Source organism: Paroedura picta, chromosome 3 (assembly GCF_049243985.1).
Source record: "Paroedura picta isolate Pp20150507F chromosome 3, Ppicta_v3.0, whole genome shotgun sequence".
Taxonomy (NCBI): Eukaryota; Metazoa; Chordata; class Lepidosauria; order Squamata; family Gekkonidae; genus Paroedura; species Paroedura picta.
The window spans coordinates 36773688-36801679 of NC_135371.1; the positions used below are offsets into that span (position 1 = coordinate 36773688).

At 41.9% G+C, this 27992-nt stretch overlaps 1 protein-coding gene and 1 long non-coding RNA gene across 6 annotated transcripts in view; one reads left to right on the forward strand and one right to left on the reverse strand.

The window, feature by feature from the left end:
* TMCC1 (transmembrane and coiled-coil domain family 1) overlaps positions 1-27992 on the reverse strand; it is a 165613-nt gene that overhangs the window by 40983 nt on the left and 96638 nt on the right. The gene's annotated exons all lie outside the window — the stretch shown is intronic.
* The window catches only part of LOC143831838 (uncharacterized), a 41314-nt gene continuing 33500 nt past the window's right edge, over positions 20179-27992 (forward strand). Inside the window, exons 1-2 of the long non-coding RNA XR_013228982.1 lie at positions 20179-20302; positions 26863-27046. This is a non-coding gene — a long non-coding RNA (uncharacterized LOC143831838). The remainder of the gene's footprint in view (positions 20303-26862; positions 27047-27992) is intronic.

Below are 27992 nucleotides of genomic sequence, written 5' to 3' on the forward strand. Positions count from 1 at the left end.
CATGCCGCAGTTTACTAGAGGTAGAGGGGGGGAGGCACAAGCACAAATGCACAGGTGTGGTAGCTCGGCGCCTGCGTGTTTGCACCCGCCGGTGAGTGCTGCACTGAGGGGGGAGAGATGTGGGGAGATGCGGGTGCAGGCATGACAGTTCTGCACCTGCGCACTTGCACCCACCAGCGAGCAGCGCTCGCCCCACAGTGCGGGGCTTGCCGGTGGGCGCAAGTGCGCAGGCGCGGAGCTGCCACGCCTACACGTTTGTGCCCGCGCCTCTCGCCTCCCCCCCCCAGTCTCCGGCCCGAAAAAGGCTGGGGACCACTGGTCTAGAGAATACAGCAGTTGTGTTCAAATGTCAGTATATAGAGACTTTTGTTAAAACAACCACAACATGGTATCCTCCAATTAAGTTTTTATCTTTCTTTCTGAAAGAGGTGCCCATTTAGGAAAACGCAAGTTCAATACTATGGTCAGTAATGACTGAATCAAGAATATCTTCCATGTTAAATAATGTGGGAAAAGATTATTCCAATTTGTTTGATATTTTAATTATATGTAACCATTAATAAAGCTGGTAAAGGGTGCTGTGAGGAGCTGGGCCTCACAACCTAACCACCAATCAGGTCGGCTATCCTGGCTGCCCCATTCCTGATTCACTGTCCAGCCATTGAGCAGCCAATCAGGAAGAATGCATTGCCTCTGGTTGCATCTCCTCCAAGTTCTTCCATTTGGAAGAAGTTTCAGCTGGGTAAGCTGGAGCTGGGAGGGAGGGAGGGAGGGAGGGAGGGTGGGGGAAGGGGGGAGCCCCTACCAAGCATTGGTAGAGCTGCCAGGGCTGCAAGAGGAGGAGTGGGCTGGTGGGCTTTTTGAGGATGGTGGAGAAGGGGGCGAACTGCCCCCCCCCGTGCTTCCTCCAACCCCAGAAAGGCCTACTGAAGCCTCTGTAGGCCTTGGCTGGCTTCCTTGGGGTGGGCGGGATGTGTGTGGCCTGGCACCATTGTATTCAGACAAGCAATATTTCAGACAAGCTCTCAAGTCAGGCTTTCCCATGAAAATATGTGTATTTCCTTCAGTAACTTGGGCCCAGGTGAATGAGCAAATGTTCCCCACAATAAAATTCCCAATAAAGCAGAGTAAAACAGATATCTCTCCCCAGCGGTGACACCCCCCCCCCTTTTGCTCGATGGGCAACCAATAACCTAATGCTTTGGGGGAACAGTTGGAAAGGAGGTAGGGCAGTTGTTCTACCCCCCCTGGGGGGGGAGATCAAACTGCTCTGGCTGCAATCAAAGATCAGGTGGAAAAGCTCCGTCCAGCAGCCACTGCAGAACTGAGAAAGCTCCATCAGGGCCCTCAACTCTTCCAAGAGCTCATTTCACCAGGTTGGGACTAGGACTGAAAAGGCTCTGGCTCTGGTCGAGGCCAGGCAGATCTCCTGCGGGCCAAACAGAGACCTGCAATTTAAACAGAACTCTGTCATGAGCCAGTGCAGTATTGTTAACATAGGTGCTCCCTTTGAGTAATCCCTCAAATCAGCCAGATGGTTGCATTTTGAACTAGTCAAAGTATTCAAAGTGTTTTCAAAGGCATTACAGTAAGATGGAAGTTACTGAGACACAACACTGTTGCCAGGTTATCCAGTGGCTGAAGCTAGTATCACTCGCTAATCCCTGTTAATAAGCAAGTAAAACAGGGATGTGTGATGGCCCCTCTGCTGTTCAACCTATATATTAATGATGTGGTAGGAAAGATGGAGGACTCCCACTTTATGGATCCCAGTATCTGCCAGACCAAGATTTCCATCCTCCTGTGTGCTGATGATATGGTGCTGATATCACTGACCTGAATAGGGCTAAAAAGACTTTTGGACAACCTAGGCTTATACTGCAAAGATCAGGGCCTGTCCATAAATTATCTTAAAACCAAGGTGATGGTCTTCAGGAAACGCCCCCAAAATTTTTCCTGGAGGATCCTGGGTACATGGATAGAACAGTGCAGCTCCTACAAATACCTGGGTGTAACGTTTAGCAAAACATTAACATGGAAGGCACACTTGTCCAGTTTGAGAGTGGCTACCCTGAGAAGTATGGGGGCTATTGTCAAATTCTTTTTCTCAAAAGGAGGCTGCTTGATTGACCCCGCTATTAAACTATTTGGCAGCAAAGTAATATCTTCCATACTATATGGTGCAGAGATTTGGGGCTGGAATGAGCAAGTGATTAACAACCTAGAAAAAATTCAGAACCTCTTTATGAGAAGGATTTTAGAAGAAGAAGAAGAAGAGTTGGTTCTTATATGCCGCGTTTCCCTACCCGAAGGAGGCTCAAAGCGGCTTACAGTCGCCTTCCCATTCCTCTTCCTAAAGGATCTCCAGTGCCTCTTATGAGGGCTGAACTGGGACTACCATCCATAAAAGCACGGGTTAAACTAATCACCATGAAAAACTGGCTGAAATGTACACGAAAGAATTCTGAAGTCATCAGCAGTCAAAACCTAGAGCTCACTTCCATTACTGATAGAATCCATCTAGAGCAGTGGTCCCCAACCTATTTATCACCGGGGACCACTCAACGCCGGGGACCACTCAACGCCTTTTACTGAGGCCCGGGGGGGGGAGTTTACTCCTCTGCTCTCAACCACTGCCCTAACACTCTCTGATCGCTACGGTAATGTTTAAACATCCCTTCAAAATAAGATACAGACACGCCACAACAATGAAGTGTGTTGTAAAAGGCTGGGGGGGATGAAGTAAAGGGCTGGGGGGGGGAGAAGGCGTCCTTCGGGGCCCACCTCCAATTAGTCGAAGGACCACATGTGGTCCGTGGCCCAAAGGTTGGGGATCGCTAATCTAGAGTACATAAATAGTATTATCTTACACTATTCTATCCCAGACGATCTAATCAGGCCTGGAAGCTCAGTAAAGGAGCTCCGGAAATGGATCTATCAAATGGATGCAGTTCTAGATGGTGATATAATTGCTCGGTCCAGAGCTGTCCCTCTTTTTAAACATTTCAAGAGAATTCACTGCAGATCTTCATATCTGGAGAGTCTGCCATCCTTAACACTCAGGATGGCATTTACTCATTTAAAGTTCCAATCCTTACCCATAGCAGTGCGTAGTGGTCGGTTCTCCCATCTCCCCCTATCTGAATGCATCTGCAAATGTGATAGTGGAGTGATTGAGGACCTCACACACTATGTAATGGACTGCCCCCTCTATGATGAACCAACAGGCAAGTTTATTAAAAGAATACTCCCTACCACCTCAGGCCTCTCAAAAACTGAGTATATGATCTTTTTATTGTCTGATATCGATGCCTACGTTACCAACAGAGTTGCACTGTTTGCTCTCGCAGCCAGGAAAATCAGGTCCAAATTGTGCAATTAGGATTAAAACCCTAATCATTATGGTTCCTTTTATCTGTGTAACTTTTTATTACTTTTATTACTTTTATTACTCCCTGTGATTTTATCAGTTTGATATCCTAATTTTAACTGACTTTTGTACTGTATAGTCAATTTTCTGCAAATGGTCAATGGCCGACTAATAAACTAAATCTGAATCTGAATCAGTATCACTGCTAGTTGTATAAGTAATATAGTGGTGCTAAAGCTGTTTCCAGTCCTTCCTAGAATCTGTTATGTCTTACTGCATCCAAGAAATTGTCTGTATTATGTAAATAGAATGGACAAGGAAAGTCCAAAAGGAAAAGATGACATTTTTATCTACTTCACAGGACAAGACAACACCTTTATCCATTTCATAGCATGCACAGTGTAGGTGAATTTTAAGTATTAGCAACCTATAGACAGCTGCAAACTACATCTGAACAGGAGGATTCTGTCTGACTAGTTTGTTTTAGGCTGGGTAAAGGTGGTATTTTTTGAGAATCCCAAAGGCTACCTAAAAGATGATGTTACACAAATATTTTGTCTGTCCCACTCAGATTTCTGGTCAAGTATCTTCATATGTTTTGCAAACACTACTGCTATTGCCCTGTAGATGATTACTAAAGCAGTTTGGTCACAACGGAAGTGTTAGCAGATATATCTAAGGTTATCTTAGAAGTCTTCAGATTCCTATTTGTACATACCCATAATCCTAGTTGGTTCCTTAAATAGTTCAATTGTTGTGGCTTTGCTCTACTAGATTAGAGTAAGTTGGTTCAAATAAAAAGGGACTTATCCAATAAACTGGAATTTTTTGAAGTACTTGTGTGCATACATAAGAGAGCAACTATTTATGGAATTCATGGCCTTCAAAGGAGGTTTGTTGCAAAGTGCTGGGAAATGGGACGGAAATGGAAGCAAACTCATTCATAGAATAAAGCATGTTCTCAGGGACAAAAATGTGCAAGAATGTTTCTTTATACAGTGTTGAAGGGGGTAAATTATCCTGCAGAGAAAATTTTAAACACTGCCTATTGAATGTGTTGAGAAGATAACAAAGAAGGAATACTAGCAATAGGTGTTTTGAAAATTATACAATATCTGGAATAATGAAAAACTTTTAGTTTGGCATTCAAGTAAATTCCCTCGTAATTTTATGTACAAATTAAAATTTAGGGGAGGGAGAGAGATGGTATAAACATCTTTTCCTTCAGGGATAGATAACCAGTAAACTTGTGACATGTCACGATTCTGTGTTCTAGAATGATGGCATAAATCCTAAAAACCATGTGGGACTATATACTGGATGGCAGGTTTTATGGGCTTGTTATGAATACATTTAGAAGCAGGTCCAGCTGCAACCAGAGAATCTGAGACATACAGGAGCTGCACTTGTAAACATGGGTATGTCAAACATTGCTCATAGTTGTATCTAGGGCAGAGGTAGTCAACCTGTGGTCCTCCAGATGTGCATGGACTACAATTCCCATGAGCCCCTACCAGCAGATGCTGGCAGGGGCACATGAGAATTGTAGTCCATGCACATCTGGAGGACAACAGGTTGACTACCCCTGATCTTGGGCATAATGTACACTCCTCAGTGACACTGACCAAATCATTTCCATGGTTGCTATACTCGGGTCATTTTTGTAAAAGGGAAAGGTGTGGTGGGGAGGGCTCGAGGAGAACCACTGGCACTGGATGTAAGCCAGGCCTGATCATATTCCTAAGCAACATCATCTACTGAAATTTCAGAACAGAAATACATGCAGAGGATTGACAACAGTTATGTCATGACATTAGAAACAACAAATGAAGCATATGCAGTATTCATCGGGGACAGAAATCTCCTGCCTCCAGTTCTTTCTATGCCCCCAATTCTCCTTTCTTCCTCCACTCCAGCCAACCCCCTAAGTAGCTGGGCATCAGAGGGGGTAGGAGGCTGGAGGAGAGAGAGCATCCCTCTTGTTGTCACCACAGCCGACCAACCTGCTCATGGTGGGATGGGGGCTTCCACCCCACCTTTATATTTATCAATCAATAATTATCAATAATTCCAAGAAGTATAACAAAAGCTGGTTAGTTTACCACAAGTATACGACAAATCCTATTTTGTCTGTTACCCCCAGTTAGCCTGCCATTTATCACCTTTTCCACCTTGGTGGCATCTCCACATGCTATCCACATCATCCTTGTTTTTTCTGGCAATTGGCTACTGGTCAGCTGCAAGTAATATGCAGGGAAGCAAAGGACAAGTCATCACCCCCTTCAGCAAAGTATTATCAGTTCCCCTGCCTCTCCTGCTTTCTGTCTAGCCACTTGTGCATTCCCTGAACCAGGCTTCCTCAACCAGGGTTTCGTGAAACCCTGGAGTTTCTTGACGGCCCTGGATGAGAAGAAGAAGAGTTGGTTCTTATATGCCGCTTTTCCCTACCCGAAGGAGGCTCAAAGCGGCTTACAGTCGCCTTCCCATTCCTCTCCCCACAACAGACACCCTGTGGGGTGGGTGAGGCTGAGAGAGCCCTGATATTACTGCTCAGTCAGAACAGTTTTATCAGTGCCGTGGCGAGCCCAAGGTCACCCAGCTGGTTGCATGTGGGGGAGTGCAGAATCGAACCTGGCATGCCAGATTAGAAGTCCGCACTCCTAACCACTACACCAAACTGGCTCTCAAATGGGTTCCCAAATGGGTCCTGGAAGCGTTTCCTGAATGGGTGGGAGTTAAATAATTTTCTATATATTTTTAAAATCTGTTAATTGTTCATGGGATGATATGACCATATATGGTCATGTTGATCTGTCCCCCCCCCCCCGCAAATGGCCAATGATAGGGGGATGGGGAGGGGCCCCTGGTGAGTGTGTACATAGCTATACTTCCCAACCATATTCTGCACAATTGCTCTACCCCTGGGGTTTCTCAATGCCTGAAGAATGTTTAAGGGCTTTCTCAATGGTAAAAAGGTTGAGAAAGGCTGTGTTATGCTCTTCTGTATTTTTGACTTTACAGAAATGGCAATTTGAATCTCTTCCAATTGCTCATTTCTATGGCTTCTTTAACTTAAACACATGGAACATTCTACAACAGCGTAAGACAGTATTTATGAAAGTTTAGCTTTTACCTGCATTTATACCAAATGTACAAAACACTTCTACTTTGCAGATCATAAATTCCTCAAGGGAAGGGTAACTGTTCAGTCTTGTACAACAGCACTTTCAACAGCTGAACTATCCTCAGTTTCAAAGACAACGTCTTATCTTTCTTCCACAATACCTAACGGCACTTTATATGCACCAAGGATTATATCAGACTAGCAGTGGAGGCCAGAAAATGCTTGCCACTATGCAATTGTATATGCTTTGAATTTGAGGTCACGGCATTTCACTCTGCATATGGTACCTTTTATGGTAACATGTTATGTTCCTTGTAGCCACTATGCATCATCAACCCACAGGCTTAGCAAGAGCCGAGGAATAGAGGGCTCTCTTGACATAACGGAAAGCTTGACTTAGCGCAGTACAGAACATACACAGCTACAGAAATGCAGATAATGTTAGTATGAGCACCTCTGATGAACTTTAAATGAACTCCTTACTGAGCATTCAGTAGTATAAAAATGACCTGAATGGATGAGTCAAACCTATGAGTTAGCAGTTACACACTTGAGTTCTGTTCTCCAGCACCTGTAATCTTTAGTATCAAGCATTTTGTACAATGCTGTTTAATCATGCAATGATTAGGTGGTCTCACAGTGATATGAAAGCCTGCTAATCAGAAAGATTTGTGCTTGGCACCACTTATGTACTGGCTAAGTCCAGAGGGCATCTCTCTTACTAAGCAGTATCAAATCAGAAAGCTGCACACATTTTCAGTCATAATTTAATTTGATTCAAGGTTAGTAAAAGTTCAAATTTCAACCTTTAAGCGTATAAAATATGTGCTGCATGCATTGTACACTCAATAAATATGTGCATTTGTTCTCCTAGCACAGATCCTGCTAGAAAAGTGTCAAGGATTCTAGAACAAGAGGCTCTTGCTCCCAAATCTGTCGGATTTTCTTGTTTAAAACACAAATGAGTGTTGAATGTATGTGGGCATAACAATAAGTATGGACTATAAAAGCTAGTAGATAGTTATGCCAACATTCATTTGCAATTCTACTTGTGCATTTAGTTTCCAAAGTGCACATTTAAGCATTTTGAGCCTGTATGGGCTGGTATCATAGTCAGCATATGGGACTAGGATCCAGGAGATGCAGCTCAAATTTCTATCATGGGAACTGGCTAGATGACCTTGGGCCAATCTTACCCCAACCTACCCCACAGGGGTGCTGTGAGAATAAAATGAATAGGAGACAATGTAAGCTGCATTAAGCTCCCACTGGGAAGAAAAGCAAGTTCTCTGAAAAAGTAAATAAATAAAATGACTCTGTATTAAAGAAAGACATATTTGGAAGGCTGAGATTAGGGGAGTGGAACTGCATCCATGTGCTCATGCGCGTATGTGTGAACAAGAGAATAAGATGCTTAATTCTTTTGCTGCAGGCACCAGCAGAGCAGAAAGCCAATGAACAATAAAGAACGTTCTAGACACTAATCGACTAAGAAGTTACTTCATGTGTTGTGCTTTTCTAAATTGGCCAGTAGGGGGCACAAATAATATTTTTATCAATTTAAATTATAATACCTTTATGGATTCAGCAAAAACCATTAAGTGCTGAATTGCTGTACACAAATTTAACTAGTTTAAAAGATATTGTGCAAAAGCACATAAGCCAATAATAATTTTAAAATACTTTTCTGCCTACAAATCTCCAATTGAATAGTTAATGGCCCATTAAACTGCAATGCTATTCTTAAGCACAAAATGTAATCTCTGCCTATAAAAAAACAGCCATTCATTTATATGAATGAGGGAAGCAAATATGCACAGGGACACCCCTGTTCAGCACCGCTCTCCCCTTGTTCATAATAACCTCAGTTGCTTTGGGCTGTGAGCAGTTTTTGCCATTCCCCCCAAATGCCTTGCACTCTAACTTCTTAACTTTGCTCTCCCCATTGGGGTCCATCTATTCCCACCAGCAGCTCCTGGTCATGACAGAATAAGATACTGAGGCCCAGTGTAATGCAGTCAATAAAATATCTGACTAGGATCCAAGAGATGAGGATTCAATCCTCATTTAGCCATTCATTTCAGTGGAAGGCAAATGGCTTGTATCTCCAACTTACCGTATATACTCGCATATAAACCGACCCGGATATAAACCGAGACACCTAATTTTACCACAAATCTGGGCAAATTTATCGACTCGCATATAAGCTGATGGTGGGAAATGCAGCAGTTACTGGTAAATTTACATTAACTGGGGCACCAGTTGGTTAAATGTTTTTGATTATTTATTTCAAAGAAAAACAGTAAACTAGCTCTGTCAGTGCAGAACAGGGCCAAGCAAACCAGAGCAGGACAACAGTACCCGAAGTTGACAACCTCCTACAACAAGTACAACAGCTACCAAACTGGGAGAATGGACTACTCTGACTACAGCTACAGTCCCCCCCCCCCGCCCAAGAACAAAACACTGAAATAAAGAACTGTAAAACTCAACACTGAAAGAAAGAACTGTAAAAATCAACTTTTAAAAGAAACTCAACCCCAAGAAGAAAAGGCAATCAATGCTGCCCCTCAGAAAAAAAGAAGAAATAAACATCAGGAGAAACAGTAAATCCCAAAGCATCCCCAAAACCCACCCCACCCCACCTCATCCACAGAAACCAAAAAGAATAGTTTGGAAGAAATAAAGGCAAAAGGGAAAAAAAAGATCAGAGTCCGTCACTCAAACCATTGCTGTCCTACAAGCAGCCAGAGCAAGCAAGCTTGTAGGAGGTTTGCAGAAGCAATGTAACAACTGGCTGACTGGGAGCAGGCTGTTAGTTCAATTACCGTATATACCCGCATATAAGCCGAGGAGGACTTTTTCAATGTGAATACTGTGCTGAAAAACTCGGCTTATACATGAGTATATACGGTACTTCAGACTTTTGGGGAAGCTGGTCCACTCATAGCCTCACTCTCCTTCCTGATCTTTCCGACTTTGTATCCACCCTTAAAGTTGCAATGGCTTTTGTAATGCATTGTTACAATTTTCAGTATCAGAAGACAAATTCACCATAAATGAAAGGAAATTATTTAAATGTTTTGCTATTTTCCCTTTTCCTTGCCCCATCAAAGCAGCTCTGTTCTAGGAGCAAGTGCTAGGGACACGATATATATGCCGTTCTTCGGTTTTCATTCCTCTGGATCTCTTATTTGCAACTTTCTTCATTTGTCTTTTATTTTTGCATCCACCAGTAAGATGGTAGTGGATTCTAAAGCTGCAGAACACTGCAACAAGCTGACCTACTGGAACCTTTGTGCAAACAAATTATGTCTGCATGGCCGAATCAAAGTAGACTCAACCTAACATAGAACTGCTGCATTAATGGTGACAAAAGAAATGAAGAAACTCCTTGGAATGATGGTGGAAGGAATTGCTATTCAGGTCATCAAAACTACTATGCCAGAAAGAGACCCGTCCAGTACATTAGGACAAGCAAGTACTGTAACATCAGGAGCTATACTAGAAATAATTCCAAACTGCTGTTTAAACACACTCATTCAAACTAGTCTGAAACAGGAGCAGCAGGTACTTTTTCAAAGCAACCCTAAAACATTAACACCACTCATTTGATCTACCTTTTGATTTACTAGAACCTCTGAAATCCTAGCATGTTGTGGCAGACTGAATTTCAGCTTGTTGTTAATGCAAAGTCTGACTTCAAGGCTCCAGAAAGGGGGGGAAAACATTTTGCTTAACTACAAAAGCAGCTCTAATGAGGGCAAAAACCTTTGGATCAGGGTTTATTTTGTAGCAAGACAGCTTCACAATGTCTAATTATTTTCCATCATAAAAGCAAGCTACAAACAGTTGTGTGAAACATTTACAAATGGCATTATTTACATCACACAGTAAACACACACACATCTTTTTATTATACCTCCACAAAGAGACTTGCACAAGAAAGCAGTACTAGAAGAGCAAGAAAAGACTAATTTGTCTAAATTTCCCATAACCTGAATCTTTCTATATGGCGATGATGCTGGTTTATGCCAAGAGGTTATCCATTGACCCTAACCTGCTGGGATAACTGTATTTCTGTAGGTCACTGCTGAAAGCTGTGCCTTTGGGACTGCTGAATATTTGTATGCACTGACTATTTGAGGTTTGCATTAGAACAGTCTCTTGCTAGAAAGACAGTGAAAGCAACATTACTGCAGGAAGGACAACAAAACGTACTGTATCAGAAGACGACGTTAAGGTTTCCATGCCGGCCCATAAATAAGCAGAAGAACGTGAAGTCAAGCCAAGGGCTTCTCCCGTGCTTGAACATGCTGTCCTGGAGAGTGCGCTTAGGCTGAACTCTGCTCCACTCAGAATTGCACACGGACAAAAGACAATGAATGGAATATGAAGTAGGGGCACGGTGGACATGTTGGCTGAGCTCTGAGTGGGTGTTCTAGAAAGATACTCGAACTCCAAAGAAGCGAATGGCCCAGTGCCGCACGAACAATCCCTCATCTGCGTCACAGGGGTAGCACTGAAAATATTCCCAGCCTTTGACACAGGAAGAGAGAAATCTGGAGTAAGAAAAGATTACTTCTTCCCTGAGTTCAGCAGAAGATGCAATCTAACTTGCAGGCTAACATACTCTGCTGAGACAAAAGAACAGCTAAAAGAAACACTGTGTGCTCATTCTGGGTTGCAAGACCCTGCAGAGCTTTCCTTCTCCCCCCTGCTCCTTGCTTTTTGGAAAGACCTGCTGCAAGTGCAAATGCACTTCCTATCCCTTGGCTTCAGTGTGGAGACAAATATGGGGGCTAAAATCGGGGGCCAAGAGATGGCAGCAGGGGCCAAAGGCTCCCCATGCAGACATCAGAAACGGTCTGGGGTGCAAAGCCAAACTTTAAAAACAGTGAGCTTAGCAACATGATGGCTGGGTGAGTCCTCAGTGCAGAAACAGCCTCAAACCAACCAATTAAATGCTTTTAAAATGTTCTCTAGTGACTGATGGTCTTCATATATAGTTCTGGCACATATGAATCTCTGGATCTAGGCGAATAATTAGAGCTGCAAAACATTTTACAAATATAGTTGGGGAGTGAAAGACAGTCTTTATCTGGCACAATCTGGACTCCCTTTTCCCTCCTGCATTCATTCTGGGGAGACAAGACAGGAAAGATTCTGTTCATTATATTTGTATCCCACCCCTCCTCTTAGTGGCTCAGGATGGCATACAAAGTTCTCCCTCTTTCATTGATCCTCATACTGACTACCCGAAGGTTAGGCTGAGAGAAAGGGCAGATACAAAACTGGGCCTAGGTCATTCATTCACTGAATTTCAAGATAAGGGGTGATCTGAAGGTGAGCCTTTCCAGGCATTTCTTCCTATTAGCCAAGAATCAGTTAGCCTGAGCTTCACCCATGGCTAGGGCTCAAGCCTCAGAACTGGAACCAGGCAAGGTTTGAGTTGCATCATCTCTCATTCCAGAAATTTAGTTCGGCTTCTTAGTGGTCAGACAAAATCCAAAATATGCCTAGCAACATATTCTCCTTTCATCCATGCAGTCCAGCAAGCTCCATGAATACACGTAGAAGAAAACAGCAAAAGAGATTTTAAAAAACCCATGATGGATGAAGGTGGTGAATAAATCAGCAATGGAATTTTAAGAAGGAAGTAGAGCCTCACATATGGTATAAGGCCACCTCCTATAATTCCACCAAACAAGACTAGAAATTTGCAAAGCCAACCTCTGTATTAAGTGATGTGTGTGCATAATCTTTTGATTATAATAGAAAAATCCTGCAATTTAATCTTCTAAATATTTATATTGTTTTCTTTAAACTAACATAATATAAGCCAAAGGTTAAATGTGTCCTGAAGGTAACAATACCAGGCTCACATTGAATCCCACTCCTGTAGCTAATGAGTCAGAATCCTTCTGGAAAGTCTAATCTAGGAATCAGGAGTTTCAATATGTTTTCTAATCATTCCTTTAAAAATATCACATCAAAAATATGGACCTCAGAAAAGACACTTGTTTCTGGTTTCTTAATTCAGTGGTGCTTTTCTTTAGCAAAAGGGGATAATTATAAGCAGCTCTGTTAATGGCCCATTATGCACGGCCGTCAAAACAGAGATTTCGGGTCACATGGAAAATTAGGAAGGGGAAGAAGCGAAGCAAACCGCTTACGCACAGGACGGGACGCAACAGCGGCAAAACCCAGAGTAACTGATTGTGCACGCGGCAACACTGGTGCCGCTTCTGGTTGCGCCCTGGTCGTCCGGAAGCTCTGCTTTCTTCCGCGTTTCGCTAACACGGCTTTTTCGGCAGCCTGCCCCAAATCTGAGGCCGGTTGCAGCTGGCGCCGTGCGTTATCGGTGATTTTAGGCAACGCCATTCCACCCCGAACACGAACCTTCCCCTCCGTGCATAACAGGCCATTGACCGTTTATGCACTGGAAGTTTCATGCCGGCCTGCAGGCTGGAGTTTTATTCGTGGCAGATTGCCCCACCCCTTCCTGTACCCACACAGGGGAGCATTTGGCCCGGTGCACCTCATCCGCCCCCGATTTGTACTCCTGCACGGGAGCTGGGGCAGTGAAATTCCCGGTGCATAAACGGTCATTGAGAAGACAGTAAAAACCAGTCAAACAAAACACCCAGTAATAAATGCTATGTGAAACCTCAACTCAAGTGAGTGGAACTGAGCTGCAGTAGAGTTTCTCATTTGTCAGAAATAGAATTACATTTTGAATCAGCAGATGGAGCTCTAGTATAAAAGTTCATTCATGTCACTTGTATAAATTGTATTTTCCTTGCTCGTTAGTTTTTTGTGTAATTTATTGAGTTTTTAATGAATGTAACAAACATATGGTTCAATCCACAGTAATAAAGATAATGGGGGTAAAAGTCCTACACTGTTCTAGAATTTGCAAAAGAAGCTTTCTTGAAAGGCCTCTAAGTGCTGCCAAGAGAGTAAATGTGTAACCATTAAATTAATTAGCCTTTAAAGCAACTATGAATTAATTCCCAAAATCTTCTCAACAAGTATGCTGAACCCAGTCAATGCTGTTAAACTCTGAGTAATTATGCACCCAAAATAAATAACTTTGTCTAAAAGCGAAGCAAAATATAAATGCAACTTGACCCATCCAAAGTAAAACACTTCTAGCCCCACTGATTTCAATGGTAAAGATAAGAATATGCTAAATTCAAAATGTGTAGCATGAATCTTTTCTAATGGAAGCACTGTGAAAATCTGCGAAGCAATGGGAAAGGAACTCTTGTGCAGTGGTTCCCAACCTTTTTCTGGGGACCTGGGGGGGGGGGGGAGAGGGAGAGTGGCGCTCGCCATGTGGCATGCACCAGCCGGCACAAATGTCAGCGGAAGATCAGAGGTACTGCAGCTAGGGCAGGTGTGCAATTTTCTGTCAGAAGAACAAAGAGAAGAAGAGTAACATTAGGCAACAGAGAAATGAAGTCCCCTCCCAAGGTGCGTGAAGTACAAAGGCTACTGGTGCTATCACCTCATTGGTGTTTATATTTGGCCATGTACTTGAGCCTATAGAAAAGTATTATGTGCTGACACTTAAATGAGAATTTGAAAGAAACCATGGCAGTGAAGTCTTGCCATGTAGCTCTAGTCCTCTTTCTTGCCACGGCCACATTGCACAACTTCTGTTCCGCCATAACTTTATTTAATAATATAATATTTAAAAAGTATTTCTGTACATGCTCAGTATTCCTATCTTTTGGTACTAAATATGATGTGGCTGCACAATTAGAATTTAAGGGAGTGACAAAAGTGCTGAAATTTTTTTTGCACCACTCTATGCTAACCCCACATCTGTATATATATATAGTGATATGAGCATATATAGTCATGCCAACCAGACTCCCCCTCCCCCCAAAAACTGACCAATGATAGGCCTGGAGTGGGTGGGAAGGGGAGGGGCCGTGGGTTGGCATGTACACAGCTATACTTCCCAACCATATTCTGCATGATTGTGCCACTTCTGGGGTTTCTCAAAGCCTGTAGAATGTTTCAGGGGTTTCTCAATGGTAAAAAAGTTGAGAAAGGCTGCTATAAGGAAAAGGTAAAGGTATCCCCTGTGGAAGCACCAGGTCATGTCTGACCCTTGGAGTGATGCCCTCCAGTGTTTTCATGGTAGACTCAATATGGGGTGGTTTGCCACTGCCTTCCCCAGTCATTACCGTTTACCCCCCAGCAAGCTGGGTACTCATTTTACCAACCTTGGAAGGATGGAAGGCTGAGTCAACCTTGAGCCAGATGCTGGGATTGAACTCCCAGCCTCATGGGAGGAGCTTTCAGACTGCATGTCTGCTGCCTTACCACTCTGCGCCACAAGAGGCTCTAAGGCTGCTATATACTGAGTCAAAAATGTTATCTGCTTGTTACATAATAGATGTATGCTGTCAAACACTGGATAGACAGGGTAGAAAAACCAGACGGTGAATTGGTGAATTTTCATTAGTTTATAAAGTTGGTGTAGTGGTTAGGAGTGCAGACTTGTAATCTGGCATGCCAGGTTCGATTATGCGCTCCCCCACATGCAACCAGCTGGGTGACCTTGGGCTCGCCACGGCACTGATAAAACTGTTCTGACCGGGCAGTGATATCAGTGCTCTCTCAGCCTCACCCACCCCACAGGGTGTCTGTTGTGGGGGGAGAAATGGGAAGGCGACTGTAAGCCGCTTTGAGCCTCCTTCGGGTAGGGAAAAGCGGCATATAAGAACCAACTCTTCTTCTTCTTCTTCTATTACTGGTCTTATATACAGAACCAGTCTCCTGAGTTTTGAAAGCAAGGCAATGAGGAAAATGGGATTATGTGCCCAGACGTAGCACTTCTACTGCTTGCTACTGGAGTACAAATTTATTCCTGTTATTAGAAAGTACTGCTATTTTAACTTTTTTCCATTACTGGGGGGGGGGGGATGGATGCTGTGCACCAAAACTTAAAAAGTATGAATTCCTGAGCAAGACAAGTACAAATCAAAACTCTTGGAATAAACTGATATTATTAAGGGAGAGAGATAGATCCCTTGACAAGGTAATGTCTGTAACAGCAGGTTTCACCTTAAAGTCATTTACTAGGATTTTCATTGGTAATTAGAGCTCACTGGCTAGATGCATTTATTTCCTACAATCTCTAAAACTGGAAGGAGAGACAACCTGAGACAAGCATTAGGGTTCAACATAGTCTTGCCCCTCTACACACTTCATTAAGAATCTGAATGATTCTCAGCCATATTAAAACAAACATTTTAGTAAGACAATCATTTAGTACTTTCTAATGGAGATAGAGCAAGCCATGTTAGTCCCTCCAAAGCAGTAAAAAAGTGTAAGAGTCTTTAAGGTGCTACTGGGTTCTTGTACTTATCAATCACAGTGGTATCACAACCACCTCTCTCCCCCCAAAAAACAACCCCTCCTTTCCTCCTAGGGAATGCAGTTCCTGTGGACCCATTCCTACTGTTTTAGGACTGGATACAGCTACAGTTACCTCCCTGTCTTTTTAGGCAGGGTGCCTGCACCTTTTCATAAGCCCCTGCTATGCAGAAATATTAGAAGTGAAGCTGTTCTTCCCAAGCCAAATAGCTTTACTAGATACATTTCCTTCATGTCAGGCATGTGTTAAAGGCACACGAGCCCTTCAAAAAACTTTTTAAAAGCTGGTAATATTAATAGAGACAAGCAGATCTTAATTTGTGATTGGAAAGCACTTTGCAGTTGAGCATTCCTGACTGGAGTTTTTTTTTCCTGATTAGCAACAATGGCACAAGATGGAAAAGTGAGTTGGCAACCTACGTGGAGTTTTCAGTTGCCAGACATTTTGGAGAGAAACTTTTTCATAATCCTAGTTCTTAGTCTGAACTGTCAACAGAATAAATACCCTACCGTTTTTTTCTTGTATGACTTTGATGCTGGCGGAGGAAACAAATAACAAACACTGAACAGCCAAAGGGCGTACCAGTTAAAGTGAGAGAGTGGGAGAGAAAGTGGAAGAGGGAGATGAGAAAGACACCTGCAACCATGCAATTTATGTATGCGTGATGTGACCAGCCTGCTCCAACTCACCTCTCTCTTTGCAGGTTTGCAGGACATGGCTTCTAACGTCAAAGCAGCTTCCCTTCCTTGATTCCTTTACTGGTCATACTGATGCTCCCATCACATTACACTGCTGAGTTCCATTAAATATCCAAGTCAGTGGTGTAAAGCTATTATTATTGTTCAACTAGGCTTCTAATCGCATAGAATCGTTATAGAAGATGAGTCTAAAGATACAGTGATCAATCCCTTGAGTGAGGTTGCCAAACATCTTCGGTCCTGGGAGGCCTGTTTCTCTTGCCACTCTTTTACAGCACATCACTTCTCTGATAAAGCTTAAGAGGCCAACTTGTTGCTTGCTAAAAAAATTAGAACAACTATTTGCTAGCTTCCTCGATTCTCTAGAGCTCAAAACAAAGGCTTGCTTGTATGTGGAAAGGGGGTGTGTTTTAATCTATCTACATTTCAACCCCGTTTAAAATATCCAAGTAGATCAATGCTGTGAGAAAAGTATTTCAGCATCTGTACTGTCACACCGGACAAACTATGCATAGTACCAATTACATTCTCCAGACTTAAGATTTTTGAAAACCATAACCTTCACGCACCAAGCTTCACTTGAAGATGTACTTGGACAAATGCCAGTAAAGGAAATGTTGACAAACTACCCAGATCTGTCAGTGTATGTTTTCAAATATTCAGGGGGGCAAAACCTATCATTCACTTGAACAGAAAAACAAGGGAGTGCTGTAAAGGATAATTAAGCATAAATCGCGTTTCAGAACTCAATGCGGCTGCCTAAACATTATCAGCCTTGGCCCGTGGAGGCCTTGACAGAAGCAGAACAGCTTCTCCCAAGAGGTGGCTTTTGCATAATGGAGAACAGCAACATCAGTATACACAAGTTGTTTCACGCACAACAAAAGTAGAATAATTCCACATAAAAGTAAAGGGACAAGATTGAAGCACTCTAATAATCTCTGCTCAGCATGTTCAAAGAAATAATCAGTGTGGCAACCTTATCTCAAACTAGCCATCCAGAAACTATTCCCTCAGAAAGAGTAGACTCCAATCCATGAAAACTTAAATCAGAGTAAGATTTGGCAGGCTTTAAGGAGTCCAGTGGAACCCATTTGTTGCAGTAGGAAAACTCTGGCTATATCTCACAGTACCTGACCAAGTTCTATAAACTGGGGTGCAATTTTACATTGCATTAAATGACAACTGAAAATGTTCCCTTCAGCATACTGATTTCTGCAATATTTTCTCTAACAAACCTTTACTAGAGCTCCAGGCCTCTGACCCAAGTATTTTAGGGCTGACATGGTTTGCATCTACCCAGAACCTTTCTTTTTTTTTTTTATGGGAGTAGAAAGGTACGCATTTTTGCTGACTTTATGTCACTTTATCCGGATAAGTATACCCAAATTGTTTAATCTTAACATGGATCTCATTCTAATGGCACGGCAGAGTTGAAGTGAGGTAACATGCACTTAAAATTTAGAACAGAAAGGATGGAGCTGAAATTGTGGGCAGTAAAGGGGCACAAATAAATAACATTAGAAAAATTAACAAGTTTTCCAGATATGGTGCTTCCAAATAATGCTCATCCCTAGTAGTGGGTACGTTATTCTCCCAAGCACAAACGATGAGCTAGCATCTCATGCAACACTGGGAAAGTGAGGTGTATTCACAACAGAAAGACATGTGGTGCACATCACAAAAGGTACACTTGTAGCAATGTAAGCTGCCTGAGTACAACAGTCCTAAACTATTAAATGCCTGGTTACAAGTACTGGCTCAGGTTCATATCCTAAATGCTACAGTATATAGTTCAGGGGTAGTCAAACTGCGGCCCTCCAGATGTCCATGGACTACAATTCCTAGGAGCCCCCTGCCAGCGAATGCTGGCAGGGAGCTCCTGGGAATTGTAGTCCATGGACATCTGGAGGGCCGCAGTTTGACTACCCCTGATATAGTTAATAGATATTCTTATTCCCCAAAGCCAGGAATCCATTACATTTAACACAAAAACGGGAAGCTGATGAATAAATAAAGACACCCCACAGACATGCAAGTGTTAAGGTTTTCAATGCCACATACGCTGAATGGGAGCTATAAATATGAGATTTGTTTATGATATGATTACTTATAAATAATTAACAGTATTAATATTAACCTTCCAGAGCATTAAGGCCTTTGGCCACAAGACAGATACTTTCTAAGTAGGATGGAAGGGCCCAGACTCTGGCCATGACCTTTGGAGGAGCTGCTGGAGCCACAGACTTGCATTTCTACACACGCTTCTCCTGCCTATAATTACAGACAATAAGCAAAATGTTTAAACAAAGCTTTAGGTCAGAATTTATCTCCGCTCTCCCCCTCGGGTACTTTTAAACTTGATGTCATTTTATTTGAACGGATTTTCTAACTCATTTACTTTAATACTGCTCGATTTATTTCTGTGGAAGGGAGGTATTAAAAATGCAAGAGTCATGCTACTCAGAAGTTGGCACTGAATTGTCTATTGTAAGAGTAAGGGTAGGAATAATAGCCTAATATTAAATATTTCATGCAATGGAAACACTGCACTGTTTGCCATAAGAGGACAAAACTTAAAGCATTCGTAAACAAATAAACAAAGTTGTGGAGAATTTGACCAACACTCATATTGTGAGACATGCAAGATTTTAGTTAGGTGCTTGTTTGTTATTAGGAGTGGTACTCTTTAGTGGGCCATTGGTCCCAGCACACTTAATAAAAACCTGACCGATATGGGTGAGCAAAGATAATGATCACAAACGTGGTCTTTTGTTCGAGAACACCCATAGAATGAAGTAAGAAAGTCCTTGTATTTTTGCAATATTTAGATAAAATAAAGAAATACTATCAAAATGCAAACAAAAAAAGTGCCTTAAATGCAAAAAGAACACATGAAATAAAGGGAATGGTGCTGAATACGTTAAGCAGCTTTCATTTTATTATGTTAAATTCTTGGAAGCCAGCATATACCAAATCATACTTGCTAGTTTTCACAGCATTGACACTGTCTTCACTATTTATGCAACTTGTACACTATGCAGAAAGGGTAACATCATTCCTTTTGCTTTCCCGCCTTGCATGCCTGAAAAAGACTATTTAGTAAAAAAAAAATGGAAGTTACGTCAGTAGGGGGAGCATGCTACCTTTCAGACATCAAGCAACATATTTCTGCTGTAAAAGCCCACTCATGAAATATTAAAGAGCCATGCAGAATGTGAGCACACCAACTCAGTTCCAGAAAGGAAACTCAATAGTCTTGACCCTCACTTTATGTCATACTTTGCTAATCCAATCCGATATAGCTGTCAGCACAAAACGGATCCCCTACTGCATTAGAATGGAGTGCATAAGACATTCATAATACAGATGCAAGTGTTTGCGTTATCATCTTTCCCCCTGAAAAAAAAATTCTTTAGTCCTTCAATAATGAATTGGCATCACAGGAACTCCCCCACTTAAAATCCAGAATCTATTATGAACTTTACCCTACTAACAAGGAAGCAACTGCGAGCCGCGCAAGGAAGCAACAAGGAAGCAACTGCGAGCAACTGCTTCCTTGCCGGTGGCTTGACGCAGCGAGAGGCACGAAGCGCCTCTCGCCGCATCAAGCCGCAGCACAAGGGAGCCTCCAGCATCGGACTACACGCCACCTCCATCAAGAAAATGGCCGCCAGCTAGAAGACGCCGCGAGGGAGCCCGCCCGCTCAACGGTAAGCCACCTTTTACTCTGCCCCAGCCTGCTAGCGCCCATTGTATTTCGGATACAATGGGCTTTTTTACTAGTCTATTATATACTATCTTACTAGAATGAAGACGGTTTCAGAAACTCAGTCATTTATCATTATTTCTATGGCTTTTTAAAACCTGTTTGATAAAGTTTACTGCAAGCTTGTTTTGTGTTACTGCTGGAGTATAAGAGTTCATTGTTATTTTTATCTGGATTGGATTTCTATGACTGCCCCTCCCAGATGCCAGCTCAGGGGGTTGAGACAGCGATACAAACATCATGTACAGAACATTAAGCATTAAATCAATCAGAACATTTAAAACTATAGTGTGTTTGATTCCATTAAAACACTGGAATGAACTTACTTGCAGAGACTACTCCTATTCCAAGGAGGAGGGCTTTTGTGGGGTTTTGTTTTACAGATTTTAACTTTTGCTTGTTTGACAGTCATTTTGAAAGATGGCAATGAATTAAACACAGAAAAATTTACAGAAATCCATTTTACAAGCTTTTCTCAAAACAGTGCTATCTTTTGATTAATATGCTGCTCAGTTTGGTTTATAAATGGATATAGAAAGATGTTCCTTTTAAAACAGCTGATAATATTTAAAATTATTTGTAGGCATGTAACTTTATGGCTTGACACATGCACAGCTGAAAAGGTGGTCTTAGTTTTTAAATAAGGAAATAATGAGGGGAAATCCAGACATGACAACAGTTGCTTCTTCAAAGACTTCCTTGAGGCAACTGCAGGACACTGCAACTATTATATTTGTTATGGATAAATTTGGCCCCTAATATTTTGGGCTGGCTCCAAGATCCAAAGAAAATTTGTCAAAGCCTGCTATAGGCATTCTGCTGTGAAATACCTTCTGGTCAACTCTCCCATCATCTCCTTCAGCACTGCACAAAGTCCACCTTCCCCATGGTCTACTTTTTGTTAATCCATGGCTTGCATCCCATTGATTCGCTTGCTTCCTTAGATTGATTTTCATTTTTGGACACCACTTAAGCTGCCTTCACATTCCTGTCATTTATTCATACAACACAAACATCCAATGAACCTTTGATGCCTCCTGGCCCATGCCCCACTTTATTAATTCTGTTCACGAATTCGAACAGCTAAATGGACTAAAGAGCCAATTTTATCCATTATTTCATCCCCATTCTGTCAGTCACCAAGCTAAGCAACACTACTACAACTCCACATCTCTCCACATTTGTCTACTAAGTTCCTCTGCACTTCTCCTGCTTATTCTCTGCTGACCATACTGGTCAAGAATTTCACAACTTTAGTGGGTGGCTTATGTGTAAGTGTGCAAGAAAGAATGTGTGCATTTGCAAATCATGGCAAGGGGGAAGGTGCAAAAGGAAGGGATTTTTCCGTTGCCTTCATTTCCTTACCCATCGACCAGAGGGAGCCAGTGCATCACAGAAAAGCTTACAGACTGACCCATTAGCAGAGATTTGGGGGATGTAAAGTCAGAGGCATTAACAGATAGCCTCTTCCTTCCCCACAAATGAGTCAGAGCTTGGCAAGAATTTCAACAGGCTCAGCATATTGGAAGCACATCAATGTATTACATCACATAAAAATAAATACATATTTAAAACAGCACACACTTGTTTTTTTAAAGCTAAACTTTACAGCTATGTATTTTTCATTAGTAACAGAAGAAAATCTCTTAAGCCATCTGCAAATTATACTGATCCAATCTATGGCGAGAGCACTTGAACAAACAACTGACAAAAGAAGCACGACAACTGCATTGTACAGCCTTTATAATGAAGATTTAAGACAATTTCTTGTAAAAACCACTCTCAAATTACTATCTATTAAAGTTCTGAATGGCTTTTTGAAGTATCATTGTAAATCTTCACATTATAACAGCGCCGATAAGCATTATCTCACTTTCAATGGCTTCCCAAAGGCAAGTACAATGAAAGCCAATCTGAAGTGTTTGCAGAGAGATTAAAACAGTTTTATTATCTCAGAACAGGGAATAACTTTAAATTGAAATTTCAATTGCAGCAAGGAAAAAACCTTCAACTTCCCCTGTCTTTCCTTTCAGAAGAGGGTGGCTCTTCTATATTCCACAATGGTTTCAGTTGGTATTTCCATACAAATAAAAACTGTTCAATGAAGTGGCAAGTAAAGTAGATAGCAAATTCAGAAGTTAAAATACCAAGACACATGAAAACACTGCTGGTAGCTGCAGTTTCTTGGTTTATCATTTTGTGCAATAAGCCCTGTTCCCCAATATACCAGTATTTTGTCAGATCTACCTTGACATGATACAGTATATAATATCTCATTGATCCTCTAGAGCAGTGTTCCCCAACCCCCGGACCGCAAAGCCCTCGGTACCAGGCTGCGGCGGGAGGGAGGCATGAGGGCCGGCGCACCACTGGGCGCGCATCCCTCCCCCCTGCAATAAGCATGCAGTTATTCCTTACCTGATATTTGTGCATGTTTCATTTTATAACACTAGAGGTTTTATATCTGGAAAAAATGCTGTTTTTCTTCCAGGCTGCATATCCTTCATATTGAAATTGTTGTGTGGATATAGTACATGTTGGCTCCAGATACCACCCCCTCCCTGTTTGAATGACGGACGCATTTTAGTCCGCCCGTGGAGACTTATGGAATCCAAAGGATTCCTGAATGTTCTGCGGGACCTGACGCCCTCCAGCGTCTTGTTAGAGGCTTTAGTGGTGGACTGGCAGTCCTGCCTCCTGGCCACTACTGATGAGATTGCTCCTGAGCACCCTCTCTGCCCTTGCCTCAAGCAGGCTCCTTGGTTTACCGAGGAGCTTCGGGAAAGGAAGAGGGAGGTTAGATGGCTAGAGCGAGTGTGGCGGAAGACTCGTGACAAGATGGTACGCTTATGAGGGCGTAGGAGATGGCGGTGAAAGCGACAAACTGTGATGATATTGCTGCGGGAATTGCGTCTGCTAGTTCTCGCCCGGCCCAATTGTTTAGGGTAGTTCAGACTTTTACTGCCTTCGAGGAAGGGTGACAAAATAGTAGTGAATTGGAATTAGGATGTGAGGCTTTTGCAAGCTATTTTGCAGACAAAATCTTGTTACTCCACCATGACCTTACTGCCATGGTGGATACAATTTGTGAACTGGAAGCTCCGTGGCCATTGCGGGGGAATAGGTCCAATGGCTTCAGGCAGCTCTCTTTACCCGAAGAGGACATATTGCTAGGGTCAGTGAGAGCGACCACTTGCCCCCTTGATCCCTGTCCATCCTGGTTTCTCAAGTCAGGAGACAGGCAAATAAGTGAACCCCTGAGGGATACTGTCAATCTCTCCCTTTCATTGAGAGAGTTCCCTCATAGGCTCAAGGTGGTAGAGATTCACCCTCATTTGAAAAAACTATTGCTGGATCCGTGGGACCCAGTCAGCTACTGGCCAATTTCACATTTGCCGTTCCTGGGTAAGGTGGTTGAAAGGGCTGCTGCAGACCAGCTCCTGGCATTTTTAGAGAAAACCTGGACCCATACCAGTTTAGCTTTCATCCTGGCCATGGGGTGGAGACCGTGTTGGTCGCCTTGATGGATGACCTCCGGCGTTAACTGGAATGAGGCAGATCAGCTATACTCATATTATTAGATCTATTGGCTGCATTTGATGTGGTCGTTCATGAGTCGCAGGTTCACTGTCTTGCTGACACAGGGATAGAGGGAACGGTCAATAAATGGCTGACCTCCTTCCTTAAGAACAGGTCACAGAGGGTTGCGGTGTTTTTCTGATTCCTTTGTATTGCTGTGCAGCATGCCACAGGGAGCAATGCTCTCCCCTACATTGTTTAACATCTATATGTGCCCTCTTGCCCAGTTGGCATGGAATTATGGGCTAGGGCGTCACCACCTGCGGATGACACCTGGCTCTATCACCTGATGGATGGATGGCTAGACATCTCCCCCCCCCCAGTCATTTGCCAGTTGTTTGGAGCTCTCAAAGTTCCGCAGGGCCTGCAAAATGGAGCTCTTCCGCTGAGCATTTGGTTGAGGCTGGGTGGAGGCTCTGAGGTATATGATTAGGTCACCTCCCTCCCATTGTGCCAGGGTTCCCATTGTGCCTGGATGAAGGACATCTATCCTCTATCCCTTTTCCATCAGTTGTGCTACGACCCTACTGATGCCTGGGAAGAATTGGGTGTTACTAACGCCATCTTGATAGTTTGATTGTTTAATTGTAAATTATTAAATGCTAACTGTATTGTTATGTTAACTGTTGTTGTAGAGGTTGTGTAAAGGTATGATTTTATGGGGAATTTTAGGAATGTTAAAATATTTGGAAATTTTATGCAATGTTTTTATATGATGTGAACTGCCATGAGCCAGCTTGCTGGAAGCAGCGATATATTAATGTAATAAATAAATAAATAAATATCAACAGTAATGACATTTCAGCAATTGTTAATGAATGACAATTTTCTATCATCCACCCACAACCAACTTGCAACATTTTCTGAATTTTTAAAAAGTTTTCATTACTAGCTTACTTTTTGCAGGTTCAAAATCTCATACTACAGAACTTGCCAGAGGAAATTTAAAGAATATTTTAAATTTTTGCAACATTCAATATACATTAACAAAATATAGGATGTTACAACATGAGATTTAAGGCTTTCAACAGATCAGTCAAATCACACACACACACACACACACACACACACACACACTCCTTAAGACATAAATATCTAGGTAGCTTTGCAAAGCTTCCCTCATGGGTCAAGGGTGTAAAAAGGCTTGGGGACTCCTATGCCTGTATGCTATCACCACTGCTTAGCTCACTATCTGCTTATTAAAAGGCAGGATTCATGTTCCAAGTCTGGGGCATGAAGCATACCACCACTCCAATCTCAATACTGTTTTACTTGGTACATTTTCAAGTATTCAGAGACAGAAAGACAGGTTTCTCAGTGGCTGCCTACAGTAGCAGAATCAAGTTGGTTTCCCTCCCCCACCCCCCACCCAAAAAGAAAACCTCAAAAAGAAACTTGGAAGAGCTGATTTTTGGCTTATCTGTAGCACTGCACATATAGAAGCAGCCACCAGTATCTCAGGTAGGAAAAACTCTCATCATGCTCTAACGCTTGCTGTATACAGAACATGCTCATTGCTTGGTCTTCACACTGAGACTATTATAGACAGAACACTGACCCCCTGTTCCAGGGGAAACTACAAGTCAGTTTAGACTCATCCATGAAGATAGAAAATAAGGTGAGAAGTTAAATAATAGAGAACATGCACTATGGAGGGGGGGGAAACAAGCAGTCACTCTGTATGGTTGTAAAGTTCGGTTTTGATAATGTTTAGACAAGGTAAACCTCCACAGAAATATGAGTAGCTAAAGAATTCTATCAAAAGAATTGGATTTAAACAATCCAGACAATAGAATGTGGCATTTTCTTTCTTTGTCTGTGTCCACAGCAATCTGAGTCAGCCATTCTTTATTATTCAGAGAATAGTGCACAATGAACAAGTCTAGGAAAGGACTGAATATGCACTTTGTGCAGAAATAATAGCTGCATAATGCACAGACTTGTTACTATTTATAGCTGCTTTCTGAACAGTATTAGAAACCAAGATGGAATGTGAAATCATATTGGTTTCCCTCTTTGGGAAAAAGAACCTAATGCAATTTCCTCCAATTTGTACAATTTTGTAAGAGAACAAATTAGCTTCAAGCACACACAACTTGAAAAGCTATACTGCCACAGAAACTAAACTGCTTTATCAACCATCCTTTACATCATACCAGAAAGCCAGGCAATACTGGGTTCTTTCATTAATTGTTCTAGACTTAAAAAAATGAATTAGAAGCAATTTGCAAATATAATTAGATTGCTAAAGAAGGTTTCACCTTTCACAAAATAAAGATGGCCGTAGCACACTTTTATATATATCACATTATATGCATTGTGCAGAGATCACAAGTGTGCATATTACACCTGGATAGTTTTTATGAAGCTAGAAGAAATGAAGAATGATTATATTTGCTGAAGTAATAGCCTCTGTTAATTATCAACCCAGTAAATCATCAAAATGTGCTAATGGAAAAATCTCACTGAAACAAACTTGACTTATTAGGGTGCAAGGAGGGGGTGGAGTATGAAATAAAAACAGGCATTAATATGCAGTCCAGGTTGTAGGGAATTAACTAGAACTGGGTCTAGCACTATAGGGAATAAAATTTACTGTTGTTTCAAGACAGGCTATCTTGAATTCCCTTTAAGAGAATGCAAGCCACTAACATAAAACCAGGGTCATTTCACAGCTAATGAAGAATACACATTGTGTTGATTAATTATCTGCCACCATACAAGTCTCCAAAAACATCTGTTGTCTATTCTTCTTCAACAAATGTTATTACTTGCTCATACCATTCTCCTAGGTAAGGAATACTTAGTTTACTGAAAGACCACAAAATCGGAAAGGATGTGTTTTTGTTGTTTGTTTCTACAGCTGCTGAGTTCAGGTGCAGAATGTCATTGCCTATATTAATCTTTAAATTTATTATTTAACAGAACTAAGTTCTGAAGAGACACTTCTCTTCTTTGCCCTTTACAAGACTCCCTCAACAGACAACTGGAAGAACCTAGACAGTGGCAGCTAAGAATTATTTTCAGCTCTATATCAAAGTCACACAAGATGCCTGAAGAAACAATTTGTAGACTATCTTGTCAATAAAACCAAAGGAACTATTAGAAGGTAAGAAAGTTAAACATTTTAGAAGCTACATTTGTGAATACCATTAATGAGGTTGTGATGTCCCTGCCGGAAGGCAGAAAGGGGAATTGGCCATCATTTCTCAGATTCATGACTCTGAAGCAATGAAGTAGGAAATTCTATAGAATGTCAGCCAGAAATAAGGCAAAAATGTCATATATTTCTTTTATTAAGACTAAAGACTCAGAGCTGGGCCTTACTAGACACACAGTCAGAAGAACAATGTAATACACTAGTCTGTTCACTGAAGGCATTGGTCATTTTAAAAACCTGGCATCTTGTATTCAAAGAATCACATTTTCCTTATTCAGGATCTCGCTTACTAGTATGCTGAAAGTTTTTTCCTATATTGCAACTTGTAATTAAGAACAGATTAGATAGAAGAAAAAGAGCTGTTTGTTTGTTTGTTTGTTTTTTGGGGGGGTCCCCAGTTCTCCAGATTAGATGCTGCCATCTTAGCCACTACACCAAGCTGGCTCTCAAATGCAGTTGTCAACCATCAATATGCAGCACCTGCAAGTTAGAATGGGAAAACAGCCACATGATTTTTTCTTTAAAGTTTTTACTTTTCACACAGCCAAATTTAGATTGTTTGTCTGATTTAAAACTGAAGGACCACCATCACTGGCAAATACCTCTGCTATAATAGAAAAGGAATGTTTCCTTCTCCTTCAATCCCACGTAACTATATGAAGAAACATACTGAACTGTTTCACAGCTCAAGTCATTGCATTACTGCACACTACTGAGTCTTATGATCATGTAAAGGGCTGTATCAGCCAGGGTATCTATCCATATGCACTCTCAAATTAAATGCTAGCCTACAAGAAAACAAATTGGAAATATCACCCTGGTTGCATGTAAGCAAGTTAAAAGCAACAACATTCACACTGCATAATTTTTACAAGAGAATTTGTACTCTACTCAA